Source organism: Camellia sinensis, chromosome 8, assembly GCF_055761805.1.
Source record: "Camellia sinensis isolate YWXY chromosome 8, ASM5576180v1, whole genome shotgun sequence".
Lineage (NCBI taxonomy): Eukaryota > Viridiplantae > Streptophyta > Magnoliopsida > Ericales > Theaceae > Camellia > Camellia sinensis.
The window spans coordinates 109,663,442-109,687,730 of NC_138968.1; the positions used below are offsets into that span (position 1 = coordinate 109,663,442).

The window sequence follows — 24,289 nt, forward strand, 5'->3', positions numbered from 1 at the left end:
AGTACGATTCATAATTTTATAGTTGTGGTTCTAATTTGAACTTGAATTGGACCAATAAAATATATAAATAAAATGATATTCATAAGTGTTCTCTTTTAAAATATAAAATTCATAATAAATTATATCAATGTATATAAAAATTTTATAATAATGTTTATTTGAATATTACTCCTGTGCGTGTATATATATGAAGCATGGGAATTAAAAGGAGAAAAATAAATAAACTATGATTTTGAGAGAAAAAAACAATTAAAAATTGAAACAGCAAAGTGAGAATTCAAATTGATCCAACAAAATGACACAGTATTGAATCACCGCAGTTGCTACTGTGAGGAACTCACAGCAGCATCCCTTTGTTATCATGTAACATATGCTACCGATAGATATAGATATCAAGAGTGGGTTATCCAAATAGGTTTTGAATTCAAATTCAAAACTTACATGGATAACGTTCAAAAGGGTCAAAGGTCTTGCCACATGGGTGCCCAATTTCTAACAAAGATAAATAATACTTCATAGTACGATTCATAATTTTATAGTTGTGGTTCTAATTTGAACCTGAATTGGACCATTAAAATATATAAATAAAATGATATTCATAAGTATTATCTTTTAAAATAAAAAATTCATAATAAATTATATCAATCTATAGAAAAAAATTTATAATAATTTTTATTTGAATATTACACATGTGCGTGTACATATATGGAGCATGGGAATTAAAAGGAGAAAAAGAAATAAACTACGATTTTGATTAAAAAAACAATTAAAAATTGAAACGGCAAGTGAGAATTCAAATTGATCCAAAAAAATGACACAGTATTGAATCACAGCAGGTGCTACTGTAAGGAACTCACAGCAGCATCCCCGAACCCATTTCGTTATCATGTAACATATGCTATATAGCGATCCCGGGTTTACCCTTGTTGTACAGTGATCCGGACATGTGTCTGTGGATGTTGATAGTTGATTATTATCTTGTTTACATCCTTTTACTTCGTATTTGAGTTATAGGATGTGTTGGGCAGGTTTGTTACAGGTTGGTTGAGTTTAGAAACCAAAACTAGTTGCCCAGATTTTGACCTGTCCGCTCGAGCGGGAATTGCACCCATCTAGTATTTCCTGTGCAGTGTTAGACGCTGGAGCGTGGTATTGGCCGCTCGAGCGGGATTGTGTGAGTGCCGCTCGAGCGGGGAGTTGGAAGCTCGAGCGAAGACCTAGTTCTGTAAAAGTTCTGGGAGTGTGTATCCGCCGCTCGAGCGGGAGTCTGTGAGTGACGCTCGAGCGGGGTGTTTGACGCTCGAGCGGGTCGACTGGGTTTAAGTTCCGTGTGTTGACTTTTCAAATCACTTTTTCACTTTCTCTTCTCTCTCCTACTTTTCCAAAAACACCATTGTTGAGCCTCTCACTCTAGAACTCTACCTTCTCTCTAGGTTTTGATCTAGTAGGAGTGATTTGCTCATCTTTGGCCTTTACAAAAAAGTTGTTGATCATCGAGGGCTACATTTTAATCCGAAAATTTCGAGATTTGGAGCACGTTGGGTTTTGTCTTCTTCTCCCTTGGGGCTCCGAATTTGAGGTAGGGATATCCTACTCCTCTCTATGGATTTTGTCTTTAAATTTTGGTATTTTGAGATGTTGGGGTTGGTTTGGTAATTTTGTGAAAGTTTGGGGCTTTTGTGTTATTTTACAAAAGTTGGGGTTTTATTTATAATAAACCGAGATGTATGTTTGGTATAGAGAAATGGAATAAACGTTGAATCATTGATGAAAATGGGACCCAAGGGTTGTGATGTTAATTATGGAAAATGACCTAATTACATTGATTGATTAATTGCGGTAATTAATTGTGAGAATTGAGGAAATGAAATGGAATTGTCGAGGTTGGGAATGTATGGGGAAAAAGGGTGTAGTTGAATTATTTATCACTCACCGAATTAAAATGTCGATTGAATATCCATTGTGCATTTATTTTCTGTTTAGAGATAACTGATTTGGGCTATCGGTGGAGGATAGTCGTGATTGTTGTAGACAATGCATGATGATTAGGCAAATGAAAACTAATCAATGGAATGTGTCATGGAATTTGACGGTTGATAGAATACATTAACTGTATGTATTGAGTGATTGTATATAGAACCAATGTGTTTGTATACGTTATGTGTAGAGGAGGAGATGGGGGATGTACTCCGCCGTTTAGGGGAAGATAGGGGATGTACCTCTGAACCGGATAGTATTGGGAGGAGATAGGGGATGAACTCCGTAGATACAGCTCATATGCTTGTCTAGAGAAGTGAAGATAGAGCTCTTATGCTTATCTTTGTGAAGTGTGGATATAGCTAATATGCTTATCTGTGAATGTGGGATATTGTTGTTATACATATCTGTTGAGAATGTAGATATAGCTTATATGCTTATCTGTGAATGTGGGATATAGTTTTTATACATATCTGTCGAGATGATGATAGAGCTAATATGCTTATCTGTTGAAAAGGGGAAAATGAAAAGTAACTTGGACTCATAAGTCGTATGACATAAATATGTGATTTATGTGAATGTATCAGTGTTGGCCATCTATCAATTGCTAATCTTTTAGTCATTGTTCATGGTTGGTTTAGTGTATTTCTACTGGGCTGTGGCTCACCCTATATGGGAATATCATTTTCAGGTACAGGTAGCATGCCACCTCCGAGGACATAGCTTGGGAGGCTAGAGGCGGACATACTTTTGTCGTTTTATTTTTGATGTATTACATGTAAATTCAAACCAAGGGCTAAATATGTAAATGAGTTAGTACTCTTTTGTTGTAACCAAGTGTTAACTTGGAAAGCTGTAAGCCCGTAGGGCATTTTGCTTTTGTTGTTAACATGTAATACTTTAGTAATGAAACTCTGATGAATGTAAGGTTGTGGGACTTTTATATATCAATGCATATTTATTTGATGGTTATTTTGAGGGCGTTACATGCTATCAATAGATATAGATATCAAGAGTGGGTTATCCAAATAGGTTTGGAATTCAAAATCAAAACTTACATGGATAAGGTTTAAAAGGGTCAAAGGCCATGCCACATAGGTGCCCAATTTCTAATAAAGATAAATAATACTTCACAGTACGATTCATAATTTTATAGTTGTGGTTCTAATTTGAACCAGAATTGGACCATTAAAATATATAAATAAAATGATATTCATAAGTGTTCTCTTTTAAAATAAAAAATTCATAATAAATTATATCAATCCATATAAAAATTTTATAATAATTTTTATTTGAATATTACTCATGTGCGCATATATATATGGAGCATGGGAATTATAAGGAAAAAATGAAATAAACTATGATTTTGAGAGAAAAAAGCAATCAAAAATTGATACAGCAAAGTGAGAATTCAAATTGATCCAACGAAACGACACAGTATTGAATCACAGCATGTGCTATTGTGAGGAACTCACCACAGCATCCCCGAACCCATTTCGTTATCATACAACATATGCTATCGATAGATATAAATATCAAGAGTGGGTTATCCAAATAGGTTTTGAATTCAAATTCAAAACTTAAATGGATAAGGTTCATAAGGGTCAAAGGTCATGCCACATGAGTGCCCAATTTATAACAAAGATAAATAATACTTCACAGTATGATTCATAATTTTATAGTTGTGGTTCTAATTTGAACCTGAATTGGACCATTAAAATATATAAATAAAATGATATTAATAAGTGCTCTCTGTACTGCAGCATGTTTTGCCCTGAGCCTGGCCTCCACAGATGTCTACTCCTACAAAGATGTCTTCGGTTTCGATGGATCCTTTTTTTTTTGGTAGAAATTAAATGTGACAAAGATTAGAGAGAGAGAAGAAGAAGAATGGAGGAGAGAGAAATATAGAGAAAATTAATGAATTTACTTTTGCAACTGAAGATGCTGCTCTTCCTCCAACAGCCTCATGGCCTCAGTTGTGAACGCCAAAAACGGACACATTGGTTGCTGATCCTATTATTTCTTGCTCTTTCTCCATTGATCTTTGAGCCATATGATTTAAGGGAAAACTTTATTCTTCTTGTCTTTCTTTTCTTGATCTTTCTCCCTGTTCTGTTTTCAAGAAAATGTTGGAAAATTTAGGGGGAAAAATAAACCAAGAATCATAAACTCTAAACCATCAATCTGGGTTTAGATTCTGAGAAAATCTAGGAAAATTACCCATTCTAAAGCTCCTTCATTTTCCCTACATTTTCTCAGCAAATATAAATAAGCCCAATTTCTAACAGAGATAAATAATACTTCACTGTACGATTCGTAATTTTATAGTAGTGGTTCAAATTTGAACCTGAATTGGACCATTAAAATATATAAATAAAATGATATTCATAAGTGTTCCTTTTAAAATTAAGAATTCATAATAAATTATATCAATCTATATAAAAATTTTATAATAATTTTTATTTGAATATTGCTCATATGCGTGTATATATATGGTGCATGGGAATTAAAAGGAGAAAAAAAATCAACTATGATTTTGAGAGAAAAAAGTAATTAAAAATTGAAACAGCAAATTGAGAATTCGAATTGATCCAACAAAACGACACAGTATTGAATCACAACAGGTGCTACTGTGAGGAATTCACAACAGCATCCCCGAACGCATTTCGTCATAATGTAACATATGCTATCGATAGATATAGTTATCAGGAATGGGTTATCCAAATAGGTTTTGAATTCAAATTCAAAACTTAAATAGATAATGTTCAAAAGGGTCGAACATCATGCCATATGGGTGCCCAATTTCTAACAAAGATAAATAATACTTCACAGTACGATTCATAATTTTATAGTTGTGGTTCTAATTTGAACCTGAATTGGACCATTAAAATATATAAATAAAATGGTATTCATAACTGCTCTCTCTACTGCAGCATGCTTTGCCCTGAGCCTGGCCTCCATAGATGTCTTCGGTTTCGATGGATCCTTTTTTTTTTGGTAGAAATTAAATGAGACAAAGATTAGAGAGAGAGAAGAAGAAGAAGAGGGGAGAGAGAAATATAGAGAAAATTACTGAATTTACTTTTGCAACTGAAGATGCTGCTCTTCCTCCAACAGCCTTATGGCCTCAGTTGTGAACGCCAAAAACGGAGACATTGGTTGCTGATCCTTTTCTTTGTTGCTCTTTCTCCACTGATCTATGAGCCATATGATTTGAGGGAAACCTTTCTTCTTCTTGTCTTTCTTTTCTAGCTCTTTCTCTCTGTTCTGTTTTCAAGAAAATGTAGGAAAATTTAGGGGGAAAACTAAACCAAGAATCATCAACTCTAAACCATCAATCAGGGTTAAGCTTCTGAGAAAATGAAGGAAAATTACCCTTGCTAAAGCTCCTTCATTTACCCTACATTTTCTCAACAAATATAAATCAGCCCAATTTCTAACAAAGATAAATAATACTTCACAGTACGGTTCGTAATTTTAAGTTGTGGTTCTAATTTGAACCTGAATTGGACCATTAAAATATATAAATAAAATGATATTCATAAGTGTTCCTTTTAAAATAAAAAATTCACAGTAAATTATATCAATCTATATAAAAATTTTATAATACTTTTTATTTGAGTATTGCTCATATGCGTGTATATATATGGAGCATGGGAATCAAAAGGAGAAAAAGAAATAAACTATGATTTTGAGAGAGAAAAGCAATTAAAAATTGAAACAGCAAAGTGAGAATTCAAATTGATCCAAGAAAACGACACAGTATTGAATCACAATAGGTGCTACTGTGAGGAATCATAGCAGCATCCCCGAACCCATTTCGTGATAATGTAGCATGTCATATCGATAGATATAGATATCAAGAATGGGTTATCCAAATAGGTTTTGAATTCAAATTTAAAACTTACATAGATAAGGTTCAAAAGGGTCAAAGGTCATGCCACATTGGTGCCCAATTTCTAACAAAGATAAATAATACTTCACAGTACGATTCATAATTTTATAGTTGTGGTTCTAATTTGAACCTGAATTCGGCCATTAAAATATATAAATAAAACAGTATTCATAAGTGTTTTCTCCACTGCAGCATGCTTTGCCCTGAGCCTGGCCTCCATAGATGTCTTCTCCTCCATAGTTGTCTTCGGTTTCGATGGATCCTTTTTTTTCTGGTCGAAATAAATTGAGACCAAGATTAGAGAGAGAGAGAGAAGAAGAAGGGTGGAGAGAGAAATATAGAGAAAATTACTGAATTTACTTTTGCAACTGAAGATGCTGCTCTTCCTCCAATAGCCTCACGACGTCAGTTGTGAACGCCAAAAACGGAGACGTTGGTTGCTTATCCTTTTCTTTCTTGCTTTTTCTCCACTGATCTTTGTGCCATATGATTTGAGGGAAACCTTTCTTCTTCTTGTCTTTCTTTTCTAGCTCTTTCTCTCTATTCTGTTTTCAAGAAAATGTAGGAAAATTTAGGGGGATAACTAACCAAGAATCGTCAACTATAAACCATCAATCTAGGTTCAGTTTCTGAGAAAAATGTAGGAAAATTACCCTTTCTAAAGCTCTTTCATTTTCCTTGTATTTTCTCCGCAAAGATAAATACGCCCAATTTCTAACAAAGATAAATAATACTTCACAGTGCGATTCATAATTTTATATATGTGGTTCTAATTTGAACCTGAATTAGACCATTAATATATATAGATAAAACGATATTCATAAGTGCTCTCTCTACTGCTGCATGCTTTGCCCTGAGCCTGGCCTCCATAAATGTCTTCTCCTCCATAGATATCTTCGGTTTCGATGGATCCTTCTTTTGCTGGTAGAAATTAAATGAGACAAAGATTAGAGAGAGAGAAGAAGAAGAAGGGGGGAGAGAGAAATATAGAGAAAATTACTGAATTTACTTTTGCAACTGAAGATGCTGCTCTTCCTCCAACAGCCTCATGGCCTCAGTTGTGAACGCCAAAAACGGAGACATTGGTTATTGATCCTTTTCTTTCTCGCTCTTTCTCCACTGATCTTTGAGCCATATGATTTGAGGGAAACCTTTCTTCGTCTTGTCTTTCTTTTCTAGCTCTTTCTCTCTATTCTGTTTTCCAGAAAATGTTGGAAAATTTAGGGGGAAAACTAAACCAAGAATCATCAACTCTAAACCATCAATCAGGGTTAAGCTTCTGAGAAAATGAAGGAAAATTGCCCTTTCTAAAGCTCCTTCATTTTCCCTACATTTTCTCAACAAATATAAATAAGCCCAATTTGTAACAAAGATAAATAATACTTCACAGTACGATTCGTAATTTTATAGTTGTGGTTCTAATTTGAACCTGAATTGGACCATTAATATATATAAATAAAATGATATTCTTAGTGTTCCTTTTAAAATAAAAAATTCACAATAAATTATATCAATCTACATAAAAATTTTATAATAATTTTTATTTGAGTATTTCTCATATGCGTGTATATATATGGAGCATGGGAATTAAAAGGAGAAAAAGAAATAAACTATGATTTTAAGAGAAAAAAGCAATTAAAAATTGAAACAGCAAAGTGAGAATTCAAATTGATCCAACAAAACGACACAGTATTGAATCACAACAGGGGCTACTATGAGGAATTCAGAGCAGCATCCCCGAACCCATTTCGTGATAATGTAGCATATCCTATCAATAGATATAGATATCAAGAATGGGTTATCCAAATAGGTTTTGAATTCAAATTCAAAACTTACATAGATAAGGTTCAAAAGTGTAACGCCCTCAAAATAATAGCTTTAAACCCATTAAATAAGACATGCATTGATATTCAAAAGCTCCACATTCTTTCATTTAACAGAGTTTCATTACAAAAAGTATTACATGTTAACAACAAAAGCAAATGCCCTATGGGCTTACAGCTTTCCAAGTTAACACTTGGTTACAACAAAAGAGTACTAACTCAAACACGTTAAGCCCTTGGCTTGAGTTTACATGTAATACATCAAGTAAAACAACAAAAAGTCCGCCTCTGGCCTCCCAAGCTACGTCCTTGGAGGTGGCATGCTACCTGTACCTGAAAATGATATTCCCATATAGGGTGAGCCACAGCCCAGTAGAAATACACTAAACCAACCATGAACAATGACTAAAAGATTAGCAACTGATAGACGGTCAACACTGACACTTCCATTTACATCTCCCTACGTTTCCATGACAGCCAAGTCTATGTTACAATTCACTTTTCGTTTTTGTTCAACTTTGAGTTTGAAAACAAGGCTCAGTACTCTGGCCAGAAAATTTGATGAGATTATAGTTCATCACTAGAACACTTTCGAAATCCAAGGTGGATACACATTATTTTGTTGTATCAATAACACATAAACTACTCCCATACTTCGAAAACAATGATGATATACATTTTAGTGCTATATCAAATCAAACAAACTTTTCAATAGATAAGCATATGAGCTATATCACTACTTCAACAGATAAGCATATGAGCTGTATCAACATTCCGATAGATAAGCATATGAGCTGTATCAACACTTCAACCGATAAGCATATGAGCTATATCAACATTCCAACAACCGGTTTAGAGGTACATCCCCCATCTTCCCCTAAACCATTAACCGGTTTAGAGGTACATCCCCCATCTTCCCCTAAACCGTGGAGTACATCCCCTATCTCCTCCCATACACAAGTAATGCATATAAACACAGAATCACATATGCAATCAATCAATACATAAAATTAATGTATTCTATCAACCGACATGCTCTATGACACATCCAATTGATTAGTTTTAGTTTGCCTAATCATCAAGCATTGTCTACAACAATCAACACTACCCTCCACCGGTAGCCCAAAGCAATTATTTCTAAGCAGGAAATAAATGCACAATAGATATTCAATCGACATTTCAATTCGGTGAGTGATAAATAATTCAACTACACCCTTTAACCCCATGCACTCCCAATCTCAGCGATTCCATTTCATTTCCTCATTTCCCACAATTAATTATCTCAATTAATTAAACAATGTAATTAGGTCATTTTCCATAATTACCATTACCACCCTTAGGTCCCATTTTCATCAATGATTCAACATTTATTCCATTTCTCTATACCAAACATGCATCTAGGTTTATTACAAATAAAACCCCAACTTTTGTAACATAACACAAAAGGCCCAAACTTTCACAAAATTACCAAACCAACCCCAACATCTCAAATTACCAAAATTTAAAGACAAAATCCATAGAGAGGAGTAGGATATCCCTACCTCAAATTCAGAGCTCCAAGGGAGAAGATGAGTAAAACTCAGAAGTGCTCCAAATCCCAAATTTCTCAGATCTCAACAAAGCCCTCGACGATCAACACACTTTTTACAAAGGCCCAAGGTGAGAAAAACACTCTAGGTAGATCAATCCTAAGAGAGAAGTTCGGTTTTAGAGTGAGGTGCTCTCCAATGGAGGTTTTGAAAAAGTAAGAGAGAGAAAGGAAATCAAAAAGTGATCAAAAAGGTGGTTTCACGAACTGATATAAAAGCAGGTCCGCTCGAGCGTACAACACCCCGCTCGAGCGTACAGACACAGGTTCACGCTCGAGCGTCCAAAGATCCGCTCGAGCGCCGGGTGCACTCTCCCAGAATTTTCTGCAGACGACCAAAATGCTGAGAGAAGGAAATGCACGCTCGAGCGTCCAAACTGCCGCTCGAGCGGAGAGGCAACAACAAAATCCCGCTCGAGCGTCAAATCGCCGCTCGAGCGGAGAGACCAAAACCTGGGCAAAATTTCTAAGTTTTAAAACACGACCCACTTATTCCCAACCTGCCCAACACAACCCAAAATTCTAATTAAAAGAGTAAGGGATAGAAATGAGGATAAGATAACAACGAATCTACGGAACCGAGTCCGGATTATAGTTAAACAACAACAGGAAATATCGGGACCGCTATAACCTCCCCCCCTTAAAGAATTTCGTCCCCGAAATTAAGGGTACGCCAAAACACAAGGCCAACAGATAACAGAGCAATCAACAATCGAGCCCCAAGGAAAGAAATTACTTTCACAACAAACCTCCGACTTACTCTTAGCAAGGAAGATACTAACCAAGGAAACACATTCTAAACAACCACACCTTAGGTACGCAAGCCTCAACAAACCAAACCTCCCCCGAAACAATTCACCAACAACCGACTAGCATTCCAAGCTAAGTCACTACTCAACAACACGACCAAAGCAAATCTTTAGAGTAGATAATAAGAAAACATTTTCTTGTTCAAGAGGCATTTCCCAAAGATGTTTAAATTTTCAACGTTAACGTTCCGGAATAAATCTTGCATGTTCCGTACGAAAACTCAAAAGCTTTGCAAACATTTTTCACAAATACGGTGTTACCCAAAAAGCAGAGTCATCCACAGTTTATTTGCCAAAAGATTAATCTGGAATTCTTTAAAATTCTTGAATTAAATCAACTTTTCAACAACGCATTTATATGGTCCAAACACTGGAAAAATTTTGTTTTCCATTTCTTTCCAAAACAGCACTATCCACAACCATCACTCATACAGTGATGCCACAACCGACACAGAACATAACATTTCTATAATGATAGTTAATAGAAATAACAATAGTACTATCAACACATAAGGTATAAGAAATTCATGGTTTTGCAATTTTATCCCGCCTCCCTTTACTTAACCACTTTATAATCATAAACACGGCTCAGAAATACACAAATGATACACATTATAGTGCTGTATCAACATCAAACTAAACACCATACATTCATCATGTATAAAAAGCCAATCATTCACAATGATCAATCAATACATATATTAGATGTATTATTCCAACCGTCAGACTCAACGACAAAACATGTTCGATTAATTTCAGTTTTCCTTAATCAACATACGTAGTCTACAACGAACGAGACTAAACTCAAGGTGACCAATGCCATCCCAACACCCGATACCGACAAGCTGACTAGTCAACTCAATAAACTCTACACTCAGTAATCCACACACTGATGTGCTACTCAGACCACTAACCCCAACCACGGAGTTCTCTACACGAACCACAAATTTTGGAATCTCACTGGATTTCCTAAAATTTAACCGCCTCAACATCGCGTCTAAGGGAATCACCATCCCCCGCCATGGTTATCTAGCAAGCCTGCTCACTTCCTTGACCGAAGACCGACATGGTCAACCTCAATCACAACATCCCGAATACGAAGGACTACTTTGACCCACGCTATACTCATTACTTTAGAACACGAATTGCTCTACCTTCAAAGAATGTTGGCAGCATCCACTCATAACCCACACCCAACAATGGATAACCAATCACAATATGAACACTACCCCTATACAACCAAGGGGGTCACCACGGACTCACTATCTAGCAAGGCCCAACACACGAACCAGCATACAGGGACCATTCCCACTAACTCGAGATACAAATCTCACGTTCCCTCGAACATTCTCATATAGTCCTGCCAACACCGCGCAACTCTCGAAACCATCCCATCTAACACATTCAACCGTACTAGGCAAAACCTCCTTATTTTGCAAGCCCTCTTACTCCTACACCGAATCCTCCAATAACTCATAGGGTCCACTCGTTACTCTATATCTTACTTGTCACTCATCTCGAGAGTACCATCAAGAGGCCCGGCCTCCGTGCTAAACCACTAGTCCACACTACCGCTAGGCAACCATCATGAACCAAACCCCGACACCGTCACAAGTCGCCGATAGGGCTTCCAAAGATTTACTCTTCTAACTTTCCAGAGGGGTAAAAGTCCTCGCCTCCCTCGTCATTAACCCACATCTTCATCCGCAAACACCATACCACTGTGACTCCACCCACGGGTCACACTCTAACCATGGGCTATATACCCAATTAACGCTTCTGATAATATCCTCTGACTTGACCAGTGCTAAGGTACGAACTTATCACATTCAATCCAAATAAAGAAATTTGAAAACTTAGGGAGACATCCATTATACTACAGCCCGAGGTATAGTACCAGCTACTCACAACACACCGCTCCCGATACAACAATCACAACCTTATATAGGGACTGACATCCCTTCACTTGAAACGGCCAATCAGTACACCTGCAATCTTGACAACGTTACTTACCACGAAGGTACGAGTTCAACCTTGACAAAATTATGTGCCATGCCCCCGTAGGACACCATATTAAATACGTGTTACATCTAGTATTAATCGTACACTTCACATCCTCTCAAGTTCACCCGACAGTAGATCAAAAGCTATACCACGCACAAACTTTAAATGGGTAGTACTCATGTAATTCCACACTCTCGGCAAGTAAAACAGTTCTCGCTCCAATATTACCTTGGCTAGGACACGTACCCCTCGGTGGTTCTTCCAAATTTTGAAAACATGGCTCTCTAGCCCTCATCCTCCCCAAATCAAATCACAAGCATAAATTTTTTTTTATAGCAACTTTATACATTAATAAAATTTTAGAGCTACGACATGCTCCAATTCACCCACTCTAGGGAAATTAACAAACAAAGCATATATGTATATATATAGATAAACAAACAGTTTAGATGTTTCAACCTTCCCAAAGCACATTGGTTACACAACGGAACCCAATGATCACAAAACAATAATCCACTGATTACAAAATGGATTAGTCAAAACAAAACCATCCCATCAGTATTACTACTACTACCGTCCCTTGTTGGACCGCCGAAGTTGGTCATCCCCGAACATAAGGCAACCTACGAGCTTACAAGTCACGGACAAGAACCACTGGTATGCCCCCTCTGCCCACACCTGGAACAACTACAAACTTCCCTAGCTGGGGCTTGGGAACTCGACTCTACTGAGGCCCTCGCAATCTGGCCTGCTAGTCCCCCAAAACGATACTGTTCCTGCCCAGTCGAAAGAAACTGAGCCTGGCTAGGTTGCAAAACCCCTAAAGAAGCTCCCGGCTGAGTACAAGAACGCCGAATATGACCCGGCTGATTACACACCCAACAGGTAGGCGGTGCCTGAGCACGAGATTGGTTCAGAATCTGGGCTGATGAAGACCCCAACAACTGCCTCCCCACTGAGCATTTAATCGGTCCAAAACCCGGCTGGTTGGATGATCCTGGTGGTACAACTACTGGTTGAACTGCTAACCCCACCCCTTTCTTCTGTGGGCAAACCGAAACCCTGTGGCCCAGCAGACCACATCTGAAACAAATGATGCCCCTCTGCTTATTTTCCCCTGAACCCAAATCTGACACTGGAAGGGCAGTTCTAGCCCGTCCTCCCTGTTGCGAGTTTAAAACCCTCTGCCTCTTAAAAGGCCTACCAACACCCTGAGTCACAGGAGTCGCCGAGATGGCTTCCTCCCCACTCTGCCCCATTGCTAGCACTGCAGCCTCTACATGGGCGGCCGCCTCAACAAGCGCCCTATATCTTTTATGCCAAGACCCCGCTATCCTTACACGGATGTCGTCACGCAGCTTACTCTCAAACTCAAAACAACGTAAGTCCTCCGTCTCCACCAATTCTGGAGCAAACCTCGACAGATTAGCAAACCATCTTTCGAATCGCACCAAAGGTGTAGTACCTTGGCGTAATTCCACAAATTGTTTCCGCAGCTCTTCCCGAGCGGAAGGAGGGAAATCGCAACTTCCTCGCCTAGGCATCCTAGTAAAAGTAACGGAGACACGTTAGCACACTCATACATGTGCCGAAGTTAAACACTTACATCCTAACACATGGACAACTGTAATTCACTCCACATAAGCACATAAACATGTAAGCACTTACGAATTTCATTTCCAGATAATGATAGTCCCGAGGCGTTACTAGAGTTCCGATCAGAAACAGCATTGATCAAGTGCCTTTCCAACAGGACTCTCAGAAACCCAAGGATCCAATCAACATCCAAGAAACTACATTCCATACCCAAATAGTCACATAAACATGTTATCACAAAAGTACATAACATTACGTCTAAGTCTCTAACAAGCGAGAGAAACCCATTGTGATACTAATCACTTCCTACGTACCCAAAGTATTCGAACCCGGTACGCTCTGATACCAAGTTGTAACGCCCTCAAAATAATAGCTTTAAACCCATTAAATAAGACATGCATTGATATTCAAAAGCTCCACATTCTTTCATTTAACAGAGTTTCATTACAAAAAGTATTACATGTTAACAACAAAAGCAAATGCCCTATGGGCTTACAGCTTTCCAAGTTAACACTTGGTTACAACAAAAGAGTACTAACTCAAACACGTTAAGCCCTTGGCTTGAATTTACATGTAATACATCAAGTAAAACAACAAAAAGTCCGCCTCTGGCCTCCCAAGCTACGTCCTTGGAGGTGGCATGCTACCTGTACCTGAAAATGATATTCCCATATAGGGTGAGCCACAGCCCAGTAGAAATACACTAAACCAACCATGAACAATGACTAAAAGATTAGCAACTGATAGACGGTCAACACTGACACTTCCATTTACATCTCCCTACGTTTCCATGACAGCCAAGTCTATGTTACAATTCACTTTTCGTTTTTGTTCAACTTTGAGTTTGAAAACAAGGCTTAGTACTCTGGCCAGAACATTTGATGAGATTATAGTTCATCACTAGAACACTTTCGAAATCCAAGGTGGATACACATTATTTTGTTGTATCAATAACACATAAACTACTCCCATACTTCGAAAACAATGATGATATACATTTTAGTGCTATATCAAATCAAACAAACTTTTCAATAGATAAGCATATGAGCTATATCACTACTTCAACAGATAAGCATATGAGCTGTATCAACATTCCGATAGATAAGCATATGAGCTGTATCAACACTTCAACCGATAAGCATATGAGCTATATCAACATTCCAACAACCGGTTTAGAGGTACATCCCCCATCTTCCCCTAAACCATTAACCGGTTTAGAGGTACATCCCCCATCTTTCCCTAAACCGTGGAGTACATCCCCTATCTCCTCCCATACACAAGTAATGCATATAAACACAGAATCACATATGCAATCAATCAATACATAAAATTAATGTATTCTATCAACCGACATGCTCTATGACACATCCAATTGATTAGTTTTAGTTTGCCTAATCATCAAGCATTGTCTACAACAATCAACACTACCCTCCACCGGTAGCCCAAAGCAATTATTTCTAAGCAGGAAATAAATGCACAATGGATATTCAATCGACATTTCAATTCGGTGAGTGATAAATAATTCAACTACACCCTTTAACCCCATGCACTCCCAATCTCAGCGATTCCATTTCATTTCCTCATTTCCCACAATTAATTATCTCAATTAATTAAACAATGTAATTAGGTCATTTTCCATAATTACCATTACCACCCTTAGGTCCCATTTTCATCAATGATTCAACATTTATTCCATTTCTCTATACCAAACATGCATCTAGGTTTATTACAAATAAAACCCCAACTTTTGTAACATAACACAAAAGGCCCAAACTTTCACAAAATTACCAAACCAACCCCAACATCTCAAATTACCAAAATTTAAAGACAAAATCCATAGAGAGGAGTAGGATATCCCTACCTCAAATTCAGAGCTCCAAGGGAGAAGATGAGTAAAACTCAGAAGTGCTCCAAATCCCAAATTTCTCAGATCTCAACAAAGCCCTCAACGATCAACACACTTTTTACAAAGGCCCAAGGTGAGAAAAACACTCTAGGTAGATCAATCCTAAGAGAGAAGTTCGGTTTTAGAGTGAGGTGCTCTCCAATGGAGGTTTTGAAAAAGTAAGAGAGAGAAAGGAAATCAAAAAGTGATCAAAAAGGTGGTTTCACGAACTGATATAAAAGCAGGTCCGCTCGAGCGTACAACACCCCGCTCGAGCGTACAGACACAGGTTCACGCTCGAGCGTCCAAAGATCCGCTCGAGCGCCGGGTGCACTCTCCCAGAATTTTCTGCAGACGACCAAAATGCTGAGAGAAGGAAATGCACGCTCGAGCGTCCAAACTGCCGCTCGAGCGGAGAGGCAACAACAAAATCCCGCTCGAGCGTCAAATCGCCGCTCGAGCGGAGAGACCAAAACCTGGGCCAAATTTCTAAGTTTTAAAACACGACCCACTTATTCCCAACCTGCCCAACACAACCCAAAATTCTAATTAAAAGAGTAAGGGATAGAAATGAGGATAAGATAACAACGAATCTACGGAACCGAGTCCGGATTATAGTTAAACAACAACAGGAAATATCGGGACCGCTATAAAAAGGGTCAAAGGCCATGCCACATTGGTGCCCAATTTCTAACAAAGATAAATAATACTTCACAGTACGATTCATAATTTTATAGTTGTGGTTCTAATTTGAACCTGAATTGGACCATTAAAATATATAAATAAAATGGTATTCATAACTGCTCTCTCTACTGTAGCATGCTTTGCCCTGAGCCTGGCCTCCATAGATGTCTTCTCCTCCATAGATGTCTTCGGTTTCGATCGATCCATTTTTTTTCTGGTAGAAATTAAATGAAACAAAGATTAGAGAGAGAGAATAAGAAGAAGGGGGGAGAGAGAAATATAGAGAAAATTACTGAATTTACTTTTGCAACTGAAGAAGCTGCTCTTTCTCCAACAGCCTCATGGCCTCAGTTGTGAACACCCAAAACGAAGACATTGGTTGCTGATCCTTTTCTTTCTTGCTCTTTCTCCACTGATCTATGAGCCATATGATTTGAGGGAAACCTTTCTTCTTATTGTCTTTGTTTTCTAGCTCTTTCTCTCTGTTCTGCTTTCAAGAAAATGTAGAAAAATTTAGAGCGGAAACTAAACCAGGAATCATCGACACTAAACCATCAATCAGGGTTAAGTTTCTGAGAAAATGAAGGAAAATTACCCTTTCTAAAGCTCCTTCATTTTCCCTACATTTTCTCATCAAATATAAATAAGTCCAATTTCTAACAAAGATAAATAATACTTTACAGTACGATTCGTAATTTTATAGTTGTGGTTCTAATTTCAACCTGAATTGGACCATTAAAATATATAAATAAAATGATATTCATAAGTGTTCCTTTTAAAATAAAAAATTCACAATAAATTATATCAATCTATATAAAAATTTTATAATAATTTTTATTTGAGTATTGCTCATATGCGTGTATATATATGGAGCATGGGAATTAAAAGGAGAAAAAGAAATAAACTCTAATTTTGAGAGAAAAAAGCAATTAAAAATTGAAACAGCAAAGTGAGAATTCAAATTGATCCAACAAAACGACACAGTATTGAATCACAACAGGTGCCACTGTGAGGAATTCAGAGCAGCATCCCCGAACCCATTTCGTGATAATGTAGCATATCCTATCGATAGATATAGATATCAAGAATGGGTTATCCAAATAGGTTTTGAATTCAAATTCAAAACTTACATAGATAAGGTTCAAAAGGGTCAAAGGCCATGCCACATTGGTGCCCAATTTCTAACAAAGATAAATAATACTTCACAGTACGATTCATAATTTTATAGTTGTGGTTCTAATTTGAACCTGAATTGGACCATTAAAATATATAAATAAAATGGTATTCATAGCTGCTCTCTCTACTGTAGCATGCTTTGCCCTGAGCCTGGCCTCCATAGATGTCTTCTCCTCCATAGATATCTTCGGTTTCGATCGATCCTTTTTTTTCTGGTAGAAATTAAATGAAACAAAGATTAGAGAGAGAGAAGAAGAAGAAGGGGGGAGAGAGAAATATAGAGAAAATTACTGAATTTACTTTTGCAACTGAAGATGCTGCTCTTTCTCCAACAGCCTCATGGCCTCAGTTGTGAACACCCAAAACGAAGACATTGCACTACAACAAATTTGGGATTTAAAGACGAAACAAATTTGTCCCAAAATATATATATTTCGTCACCCAAACTAATTGCGACGAAAATTTTTCGTCACCCGTTTTGTCGCCAAAGCGTCGTCGCTAAAGGGTCGTAGAGACGAAAAAACAATTTCGTCATTGAAAATGATAAATTTGTGATGAATTTTTTTGTCTCCAATACGCTCTGTTGGGAACATACTTGTAAGTAATTAGTGACAAAATATTTTGTCATTAAAGGAAGAAATTAGAGACAAAAGTATTTCGTCATAAATATAAGAAATAGAGACGAAATAATTTTGTCACGCTTAATATAAACGAAGACGAAATTTTTTTGTCAAAGAAGCTACCAATAGAGATAAAAACAAATTCATCATTAAAAATGATAAATTTGTGACCAATTTTTTTTGTCTCTAATACACTTTGTTGGAAACATACTTGTAAGTAATTAGCGACAAAATATTTTGTCATTAAAGGAAGAAATTAGAGACAAAAATATTTTTTCATAAATATAAGAAATAGAGACGAAATAATTTTGTCACATTTAATATAAACGAAGACAAAAAAAATTTGTCAAAGAAGTTACCAATAGAGACAAAAACAAATTCATCATTAAAAATGATAAATTTGTGACAAATTTTTTTGTCTCAAATACACTCTGTTGGGAACATACTTGTAAGTAATTAGCGACAAAATATTTTGTCATTAAAGGAGAAATTAGAGACACAATTATTTTGTCATAAATATAAGAAATGGAGACAAAATAATTTTGTCACGTTTAATATAAACGAAGACAAAAAAATTTTGTCAAAGAAGCTACCAATAGAGACAAAAACAAATTCATCATTAAAAACGATAAAATAATGTCAAAAAAAATTCGTCACACATTGAGGATAATAGTGACAAAATGTGACAATATTTTTTGTCACGACAAATGCATTTAGTGACGAAATAAAAAATTCATGACAAAATTAATCATCCACCTAAGCGAAATAAGAGACAAAAGAACCTTCTTTAGGGATGGAAAATTTTGTCAATAATTTCATAATATTTTTTTTCCATATTATATACCTATTTTATCAAAATCTAAATTTTAATTCAACAAATGTAACCCTGTTCATGTTGAAACCTGTTGAATATAATAATTCCATCACAACTTAACCTAACCTGTTATCAACACATTTACGAATTAACAAAATAAAAATATCCATTCATCATCACAAATAATTTCATCCTAATACAATAAAATAGTGAAATATCCACAAAATATCCAAAAGTTATAACTTGTTCAATTTTACCAAAAATCCAACAATAACTAGTGCAACTCCACAGAGTATGTGTATCCTTATCAAACAAAAATGAATATTCAAGCAAATTAGATCATTGTTGCACGTCAAAAATGCCACCCCAATCCAATCTGCAAAAAAATAAATTAAAAGCTTCAGTAATTAATTAATTATACAAAAGATTAAAAACATTAGTAACTCATCAATTTACAATTAGATCAATTATACAATTTACCCCTCTAACAGACTTTTTTTTCGAGATTATGAGAACAAAAAATTAATTTTAAAGCTAATTCACAAATGGTGCATCCCATTAATGTGCCGTAAGTTCACATAACAATGAGGAAAACAACAACTAAAATGTAGCTTCCAAATAAATAAATACCTGTATTTCCATCATAATAGAATCCAGAAGAAGCATCATAATAATAGCCAGATGCTTCATCCCAAACAAAGCCAGATTGTAATGAATAAGCATCCTTTGGACCTGCAACCTCTCCACCACTTGGTGTTAGAAATGTTTTAGTTGATTTTGACTATCTGTAACATTATAAACAAAATGTTTTAGTTGGTTTTCATGAACTCTTTACCCTTTCAATACTCAACTAACAGTTCCATGGTCCTAAACAAATTAATGAAGCTTTAATGGTTAGTATATGAAACAGGTTATATATCTAGACAAAATTACATAATCAAAATGTACTAACACTATTATAAGCCAAATGTTTAGGATAAATCATAATGAAAATGAAACCTTGTAGACGTTCTTCTCAGACAATCTGCAAAATAAAATAAAATTAGATCCATGCACCAATACTGCCACAAGCCTCTGCACGTTTAAACATATAATTCCCACAAAACAATTTGTAGATTGCAGATATGAATTAGAAGGCATTACTCACAATCCCTTTTTAGATAGACCTTTCGATGAATTTAACTGCTGTGAATGGTGGTGTAAAAAAGACACATTGTTAGAGTTAAAGGCCAATTCATTGCTTCAATAGAATTTATAATATAAAGTTAACCTTTGTAGGCTTGTGACCATTGTCAACAAGCTCCCAACGCTCTTTATCTAAACGGAGCACTTCCACATCTCCATCATCATACAGTACCTTTAACACAAAATTGATCAGAGAAAATTATGTCAAAGAACCATATGAGATTACAATTATAACATTATTGATAAATAAATAAATAAAATGTGTATCTCCAAAACATGACTAACACAAGTATTAGAATAAAAAAAATAGAACATGGAACTGTGCACTTACCACATATTTCTTATGTTCAGAGTCATAAGACTTCACTACTCCATAAAACCTGCTGATTTTAACAAGACACCATCAAGACACAATTCTTGCAGCAGCGTGTATACACACAAGGATTTTGGAGTGCAAACCACGTGTACAAAAAGTACACACTACTAAGGTAATCAAGGATTGTCATTCCCTAGATCAAGATTATGTGGTATGCTTTTGAATAATTTATTAGCACATGGATATATATACACGCTAACAAGGCAATTTTCAAAAGCCATAAAACCAGCAGAGCCACAACAATATATACATATATATATTTACATTTGGAAATTATAAATATAAATTTTGATTTGATTCTCCCATTTTTTCTTTGTATGTCATGTTCGAAAAATAGAAAATATAAATAAAGTAAAAAAAAGATGATGAATGGGTTTGAGACTTGCATCCACATGTAATCCATCTCCAGACAGCCCACAAATTGATTTGGCCAATGAAAATTGGCAGCGTCAAAGCAATCAAAAGATGGTAGCTAAAGAGCAAACATGAGATCAATATATATAATTTTTTAATCATCATGACAACCCAAGCAACATCAGCCAAAGGCCACAAGACTGGGAGGTCAATGCAAGCAAGGGCCAAAGAGAATATGCCAGAAGCCCTTCTGCACTAGCCAGAGGTCATTGGCCCTGGGGTACACACCGCTGGGCAGAAGTCATCTTCACCAGTCACCCACGTTGGGATGTGCCAGTGCGACTGACAACTGGGTACAAGTCATCTTGGCCTATCACTAATATTGGGATGTGCGAATGTAGAGTCAAATTTTCTTTCCATTCTGAATGTATCAAGCTTTTTATTTTTATTTTTACCACTTTGACCGTTCATTAAATGGCTTCCAAAATTAGAGTTTGGCCCCTGCCATTTTTGGTCTGTGTGAGTCTAATTCTCATACAGGGATGTCCTCACCAAGTCAGCAACATGTCAGGTTAAACTAAATTAACAGATGTTGGGGCATGTCTCCAGTGTTTGACACCTATCCGTGTCCAAAAATGTGTATATGTCACATATAGGGAAATGTCCTTGCTTCCTTGCAGGAAAGACACAATTAGGAATGGAACAGAACTTATGAGTAGCTATTGAGTAAGTCATAAACAAGGTCAACTATTTGAGATGACTCAATCAAAGGATTAAGAAAAGTTTTAATGTATGCCAAAGAATCCAATATGGATGGCATAGAAAACAGAGTGACAAACTGATCAAAAGTCGCAGACTCCTAGTAGTAGCAGACCACCCATGGCCCTAAACAGAGGAGTAGAATGGGAAACTTTCATGAAACTGAACTAAAGAAGAATTTGGTAAGGGGTCACTGTGTTCATGGGTACAAGAAAATAAAATTCATCTTCACAATCCAAGTGAAGAACAAAACTAAGCCATGGCCAACCCTGTAGACACTGGTGTTATTGAAAATATTTTTTCAAGTGTTGAACCTATGACTGAAAGGATATGACTCATCTCAATCTAACTACTTTTACCTGGAAAGGAAATTATCCAGAGCTTAATTTTAAACAGAAGATGGATACATAATAAATTAGAAATTTAAATATAATAGAGATTCCCAATTTCATAGACCTACACATCTCATGCTCCAACTTTATCTTTCTCACCTATTTTGTTAAAAAATGGCTTAATCTTGTTCTCTAAACCAACAAAATACTTACCGCTTGTCCACTGGCTACCAAACTTTTATTCTGCAATCAATCAGGTCCATTGTCTCACTTCCACCTTTCTTTGATGTGCACTGAGGAAACAAAGTAGCAGGTCAAGTGATTGCTTATGATACTGTTTCTAATTCTAAATTCTTAGTAAGTAAGAGAACTTGAAATATTTTGAAAACCAGAAAGTTCTCACATCCATATTTTAAAAAACAAAAACACACACCACTTCCCGCAATTGAAAATAAACTGAAATTATAATGTTGTACGTGCAAATCATTAGGCACAGAGTTTATATCATGAAATAATAGCCATCCATGATATAAACACATAGCAGCTGGATTCAACTCCCTCACATCTATGTTCAATACTGAATCCACCGAACCAGTAGCTTCCCTCACAACTGCTTTCAAACAAAGCTAAAAAAGCAAAACTATTTGATCCCTCATAGGCACATCAATCACACCATCATAACAAAGGAAAATTCACAATTACCCATCTAAGGAAATCACAATCTTCAGCCATAACAGAACACAAAATGATCCAAAGAACTCTATACGAATAGGCAATAGGGTAATCCCTTAATGACTCAATTTCACTCCTAACAAGCCACAACTCCAAAGGAAGAAGCCTAACACAATCCCTAGAAAAACCCTTAATTTCACCATTATCACTACCTACAAAATTTGCACACTGAATCGATAGAATACCTGGGAGAGTAAAGGTTCGGCTCAAACTATCTCGATCGGCAGAGCTAACTACGCCGGGGCAATTACGGTAGAAGAAATTGGGGCCGAAGTCGCAGTAATCGTCAAGGGAGAAGCAGAGGTTGGAGTTGGTATTGTGTAGAGTTTGAAGGAAGCAGTTCTGATTGAAGAGTTGTCGGGAGGGTTTGAGAGTGTTGGGGTAGCTCAGTGATTGGAGCAGGAGGGGGTTAAGGTGGAAAAGAGGGGAAGGGGAAGAAGGGCATTGGAAGGAGTGGCGGAAAAGGGATTCCGGCGGAAGGCGGTGGTGGAAATTGAAAGGGCAGGGGCAGAGGGCGGTAGTGGTGGCGGTGGTGGGGAGGAGAGTGGAGAGAGAGTGGAGGTGGTTTTGGAGAGGTGGATGACGTGTTTGAGTGTTGAGAGAGCGGTAGGGAGATCGGGAGGCTGTGGCAGAGGCAGAGGTGGTGGCGTTGGTGAAGTGATTGAGTTGGTGGTGGTGGTGAGAGAGGGATGGTGGTGGAGATGAGAATAGAAGAAGTTAGGGTTAGCGGGTGAAGGAAGAAATGTGAGGTATGGTGATGGAGATGGAGGATTCATTAGTGTCTCTTCCTCTTCTTCTTCTTCTTCTTCGTCGCCCTCCTCACTGCACAGAAAATGCTTTGAGTTTATTTTTTTAAGATTGGTGTTGGGGCTGAAAAAATTGGGGCTTCTGATTGTTTCTATCTTTCTTTTTTAATTTTCTTTTTTTTTTTTGGCGCTCAAAATATTTATTTTGGCGCTATTTTCACGACAGTAATTGGACGTCGTGGAAAGCATAATATTTTAAACAACTGGAATGGAAAAAAGAGGGGGGGGGGAGAGATTAGGGATTTTTGAGATTGGGGATTTTGGATTTGGAAGGAAGGGGGGAGAATGGAAATTTTTTTGATTTTTTTTTTCTAATTTTCATTACAAATGAATATTTAAATAATAAAACGACTCTTTTTTTTTTTTTTTTTTTTTTTTTGCAACGGAGAATGTCATTGCTATAAAAAAATTATTTTTTATTAAAATAATTTTTTTATAGTTAATGAATTTTTGTTTTTGTTTTTTCATTTAGTAAGGTTGAAAATTTATTTGTTTCATATTTATTTTAATGAATACAAAAGTATTATTATTTTTTTATTTGGTAGAAGTAGGGATAATATTTTCCATTAAAATAAAGTTAATTTTTTGTGGCCAATGAAAAATATTTTTTTACGACCCATTTTTTTTTTTTTTTGTTAAGTGATGGTGAAAAAGATAAGGGGTGAAGTTGTGGTAGTGGTAGAGGAGATAGAATAGTGGTGGTAGAGAGTGAGCAAGGTGAACAAAATAGGGGAGAGAGACAAATAGACAGACAGACACATAGAGAGAAAGAGAGAGAGAGAGAAGAGCGAGAGACAGACACAGAGAGAGAAAGAGATAGAGAAGAGTGATAAGTGAGAGAGAGACAAAGAGAGAAAGAGATATATATATA

General features: G+C 36.5%; 1 long non-coding RNA gene across 1 annotated transcript; it reads right to left on the bottom strand.

Moving 5' to 3' along the window:
• Positions 1–19,661: 19,661 nt before the first annotated feature.
• Positions 19,662–23,550, bottom strand: LOC114297499 (uncharacterized). Its single transcript, XR_014337141.1, has 4 exons — positions 22,798–23,550; positions 22,094–22,173; positions 20,391–20,439; positions 19,662–20,231 (listed from the first exon to the last, which is right to left on the bottom strand). It is a non-coding gene; the product is annotated as an uncharacterized LOC114297499 (long non-coding RNA).
• Positions 23,551–24,289: the final 739 nt, after the last annotated feature.